Source organism: Aquarana catesbeiana, linkage group LG05 (genome assembly GCF_042186555.1).
Source record: "Aquarana catesbeiana isolate 2022-GZ linkage group LG05, ASM4218655v1, whole genome shotgun sequence".
Taxonomy (NCBI): Eukaryota; Metazoa; Chordata; class Amphibia; order Anura; family Ranidae; genus Aquarana; species Aquarana catesbeiana.
Window position 1 is genome coordinate 79,440,581 of NC_133328.1, and position 5,842 is coordinate 79,446,422.

Sequence of the window (5,842 nt, forward strand, 5' to 3'; positions counted from 1 at the left end):
CGTGGAATCCAAATATTCTTATGTAGTGTGGCTCCACTTATTGTGTTTTCCATTTCCACCCATTTTTTTTCATTTTTCTCATTTGTCCACTCTAACATTCGTGTTAAAACTATGGCTTTATAGTACCTACTTATATCTGGAGCGGCAAGACCTCCATGCTCCTTTTTCCTTGTGATCAGCGTGTAATTAATTCTTGGTTTTTTATTAAGCCATATGTATTTTAGCAGGATTGTTTTAATTATTTTAAAAAAGCTCTGCGGGATTTTTACTGGTAACATCTGTAATCTGTAGTTTATTTTAGGTAATATCGTCATCTTAAACATATTTATTCTTCCAATCCATGAAAGTGGCTGTATTCTTAACTTTTTCATTTCTTCTTTGACCTCATTGATCAGTGGAATAAAGTTTGCCTGATAAATTTTTTCGACTCTAGGAGTTATTTTAATTCCAAGGTAATTTAGTTCTTTTACCCAAGTGAATGGGAATTCTTTTTGTAAAAACTGAACTTCCTTTTTCTCTAGACCTATGTTTAATATTTCCGTTTTTATTGGATTAATTTTGAAGTTTGACAGTTCTCCGTATTTTTTAATTTCTTTCAGTATGTTTGGGAGTGACACTCTTGGGTTGGATACGTACATCAAGATGTCGTCCGCGTAAGCAGCGATCTTATGCTCTTTTCCTCCTAGTTTCGCTCCTTCTACCTCTTTGTTATTGCGGAGTGTTGCTAATAGTGGTTCTAAAGCCAATACATATAATAGTGGAGACAGTGGACAGCCTTGCCGTGTTCCATTCTGCATCTCAATTTTTGGAGCGAGTCTACCGTTTACTTTTACGACTGCTGTCGGGCCATTATACAAATTTGTTATCCACTTCATCATTTTTGTCCCGATACCCAAATGCCGCAATGTATCCATCATGAAACCCCAGTCTACCCTGTCAAATGCTTTTTCTGCATCCAATGACAGGAATAGAACTGGGGTCTCATTCTGCACCTTCTTGTGCAACATCAATAATGATTTTAGGCTGTTGTCCCGCCCCTCTCTCCCCGGGACAAAACCAGTTTGGTCCGGGTTGATCCACAGTGGGATTAGTTTTTTTATCCTAGTGGCCAGGATCTTGGAGTACAGCTTCGTATCGGCGTTCAATAGGGCTATTGGCCTGTAGCTTGAGCAGTTAACTTTGTCTTTCCCTTCTTTTGGTAGTATTGTAATATGAGCTAATAACGATTCACTTCTTATTTCTTCATCTTCCCCTAAGGAATTCATATATTCTAATAGTTTTGGAGTCAGCTGTTCTTCAAATTTTTTATAGTATTTGACCGTAAACCCGTCTGGTCCTGGGCTTTTTCCTACGGGAGTTTCCTTTAATGCCAGTTTTACCTCTTCATGCGTAATATTTTTTTCCAATTCTTCTAGTTGGTCTATTTTTAGTTTTGGTAAGTTTGCTTTTTTTAAATATTCTTGTATCTTCTTTGTTCTTGTATTCGCTTCTTGCCAACTTTCCTGTCCTTTTATTGCATAAAGGGAGCTGAAGTATTTTTGAAATGTTATCGCTATATCTGTAGTTTTATTTACCACTTCTCCTTTTTCATTTTTGATCTTCTCAATGTAATTCAAAGACTTCTTTTTTTTTACCAGATTTGCTAGGTATTTTCCTGGTTTATTACCCCATTTATATTTTTCTTGTACTACTCTGTTGTAGTCCTTCCTTTCTTCTTGTTCCATCCAGTCTTTTAATTGCTCTCTCTTTTGAGATAGTAGGCCGAAGATTTTGTTGTTTACTTGATTTTTATGTTTTCGTTCCAATTCATAAATTTCTTTAATTATTTGTTGCATGTTTGTTTTCCTTTCCAGTTTTTTTCTTGCCCCTATGGCTATTAACTTGCCCCTAATAACAGATTTATGCGCCTCCCATATTGTTGCTTTCGATACCTCTGGTGTATCGTTTTCCTCAAAATATCTTTTAATTTCTTCTATGATGCTTTTTTCGGTCTCACTGTCTTCTAATAAAGTTTCGTTGATTCTCCATGGACCCCTTTCAAGGACTTCTCCTTTTATTTTCATTCTCAAGGTTACTGGGCTGTGATCTGAGGCGGTTATTATGCCTATTTTTGTTTCTTCTATTTCTTCCAAGTTTCTATGTTCGACCATGATGTAATCCAATCTGGAGTAAATTTTGTGTACTGTTGAGTAGAATGTGTAGTCCTTTGTGCTGGGGTGCTGAATTCTCCAAGAGTCTATTAGTTGCTGTTCATATAATGTTCTTTTTAATTTCTTTAGTTGATTTACCTCTTTGTCCCTTACTCTTGAGGTACTGTCCATTTTATTATCCATGCTGAAGTTGAAGTCTCCAGCTAGTATTAATTTTCCTTGCTTGAATTCCATTAGTATTTTAATTATATCTATCAAATATTTTTTAGGGTTCTTATTAGGACAGTAGACATTGGCCAATGTATATTTTACCCCGTGTATAGTTCCTGTAATAAATAGATATCGACCCTCCGGGTCTATTTTCCTTTGATCTATTAGAAAACGTACATTTTTCCCTATACCGATGGCTACTCCTTTGGCCCTTCTTATTGGCGAGTCTCCTTGATACCATGTTGGTATGTTTCTTGAATAAATTTTGGCATTTGAGTTTTGGGTTATATGCGTCTCCTGTAGGAAAATTATTTCTGCTTTACTTTTTTCTAGTTCTCGGAGAATGATGTTTCTCTTCCCTGGGGAATTTAGTCCTCGGACATTGTAAGAGATTATTTTTATGCTGTTTACGTTTTCCATTCTTGTGCCTTTTCTTCCCCGCCCGTCCTCCGGCCCTCCCCCCACGCGGTCCCCCTAGGTGACCGGATGGAGGGGACACCCCGCGGACGCACGGGGTCTCCTCATCTCTTGTCTCAAAATAGGTGCGCCTATGTAACCACTCATGTGACTCAGACCTTTCCCTCCCCACCCTCCTTCCCTCCCTTTTCCCTCCTCCCACCCTCCCCCTCCCTTTTTTCTGATATGGGTTTTTTACCCCCATATTCTCTAGAGCTGAGAGCGTTTTACTTTGTTTTGTGGGGCACGCTCTGCCCCCTCTGCTCTATTTATTGTGAGGCGGAGCTCTGTAAGACACCCTATTCCCCCCCTGCCTAAGCACTAATAGGGCGACCCCCTGTCCACTCCGTGAGTCCCTGTTTCCCTCTCCCTGCATTTTTGTTGTGTTTTACCAATCCTTTCACTTTCCTTTTTTCCCATCCCATCAACCCCAGCCCCCCCCCCTTTCCACTCTAAGGCCCCTTGCACCATTGTGTGGTATTTTCTCAGATATTAATTTCCTCGAGAGTCCACATCTTGATGTCTGATCCTTGAATTTACTTGCCACTGCAGGTCATCTCCTGCCGTTATTCGCTCCTGACTATTTGCGTATTTTTCCAGTTCTGGGGAGGGGATTTCTAGTTTGTTGCAAAAGTCCGGAATCTCCTCCACATGTCTTAGCCTCGCACTTATTCCGTTTTTCCTTGCTATTAGACATGCTGGAAAACCCCAGTTGTATTGAATTTCTTGCTCCCGGAGGATTTCTAATAATGGCTTTAGTATCCGTCGTCTTTTCAACGTTTCTTGAGATAAATCTTGAAATATTTGTAATTTACCTCCCGCAAACTCTATTTGTGTTTTCCTCTTTAGGTTTATCCAGATCTGTTTTTTTTCTTCCCATTTTTCAAAGCGTACGATTACATCTCTAGGTGTTTCCTTTGCGAACCTTTGAGGTTTTTTTACTCGAAAGACACTTTCTATTCCTATTGTGTTAGTTGTTTCCTTTCCCAAGATTTGGTTGAAGAGATTGTTCATTTTTTCTATTAGATTTTCTGCTTGTTCTATTTCCGGTAACCCACGTATTCTCAAGTTTTTCTTTTTATCTCTATTTTCTTGCTCTTCTATTTTATATGATTGTTCCTGTTGTTCCCGTTTTAATTTCTTTATTTCGTCTTCCAGTTCCTTTATGTTTTTTTGATGTAGGTCTACTTTGATCTCTACTTCTTCCACTCTGTTTAACATATATCCCATATCTTTATGGAGTGTTGACATCTCTGCTTTTAGGGAATTCTCTAGTGCCGCGAACATTTTTTCCATATCCTGTTTTGTTGGCAACTGTGGCCCTTGTTGTCCTTCCTCCTTTCCTCTGTCTTCCTCTCCCATTTCTGGCTCCATTCTGGGTTCTGAGAGGTGGCTGGTTTCTGTTTGTACTTTATACTGGCCTTTTTTATCCTTGTTGTCCTTCTCTTTTGTATCTATTTGTCTGCCCTTTGAACCCACTTGTTTCTCTCCTTCTCCGATTCCTTGCTGTATATACCTGTTCATAGGGCCTGGACTTGGGCCTAGGCTGGTCCTAGGTGATTTTGGTATTGCTCCCGCACTTCTTGTTGTTTTCCCCTTCATGTTTGTTTCTATGGCTGGATTTATAAGATCTTCGAATCTGCCTTCCAGAATACGCCTTGATTGGGGTCTCTTAATGATGAAAAAAATCTCCCAGCCTTCTTAAATTGACTTATTTTTACTAATATTTCTTTTGTTCCATTCTCCTACCCGGCATCCTCCCCACAATCCAATAATAGAAATAATTAATGAGATATGAGTAGTCCCCGTTTTCCAGAAGTTATGTTACTACCTTAAGTACATTAAGCATTCCTTGGTGCTGTTCAATTGTTTAAACCATAGTATTAAGTCCCCATGCACACGGACGTCTCCACAGCTGCTTTTCTAAGCCCTTTCTGCAGCTCAAAAAGGCCTGTCTATGTCAGTCCATGGCCTCACGCCCACCTAGGCATCTCTGAGCCGCAAGTGGCATAGGCGTTCCTAAGCTGCAAAAAAAAAAACGCTCAAAAACGCTATTGCAAAAATGCTGAAAAAAGCTGAAAAAAGTTAAAAAAAGTCACTGCAAAGACGCCGGCGTCTTCACAGCGCTTTTCTAACAGCCCGTGTGCATGAGGGCCCAGGTGCTCAGCAAAATAATTCAAATGTTTTAGCGATATAATGCAATCTAATTCAAGTATTCAGCAAGATGATTTATATATTCAGCAGTATAGTTCCAGTATGAGCTTATATGTTCCACATTTTTGTTACTATGAAATTTCTTCTTATTCTATAGTTTGTACTATCAAGCCTATAGTTAGTACCATTTGCAAAAAACAAAAACAAAAACAAAAAAAAAAAAAAACAAAAAAAAAAAATTCACAAGAAAGGGAGATACTGCAGCAGCAGCAGCAGCAAACAGGTGGGGGCTGGGAGACAACTCTTCCGTTGGCTTGTCTTTCTTTCACCTTCTCCTTCTCTTCTCCCCTGTTCCCCCCCCTGTTTTTATTGTTTTTCTTAGCTCACTTGATTCTACTTTTTCAGCTCTTTCGCCTTCATTTACTTTCATTTACTTTCACTTTTCATTCCATTTATTTCATTTTATTTCAATGTGATCTTTCCCTTTCCCTTTCTTTTGTTCTATTACTTTTCCTTTGCTTGTTCACTTCAAGACAATTGCAATAGAAAAGAGCCAAAAGAGGAGAAAAAAAAAAAAAAAAACGCTCAAAAACGCTCAAAAACGCTATTGCAAAAACGCTGAAAAAAGTTAAAAAAAAAAAAAAGTCACTGCAAAGACACTGGCGTTTTCACAACGTTCTCTCAACAGCCCGTGTGCATGAGGGCCCAGATGCTCAGCAAAATAATTCAAATGTTTTAGCGATATAATGCAATCTAATTCAAGTATTCAGCAAGATGATTTATATATTCAGCAGTATAGTTCCAGTATGAGCTTATATGTTCCACATTTTGTTAATATGAAATTTCTTCTTATTCTATAGTTTGTACTATCG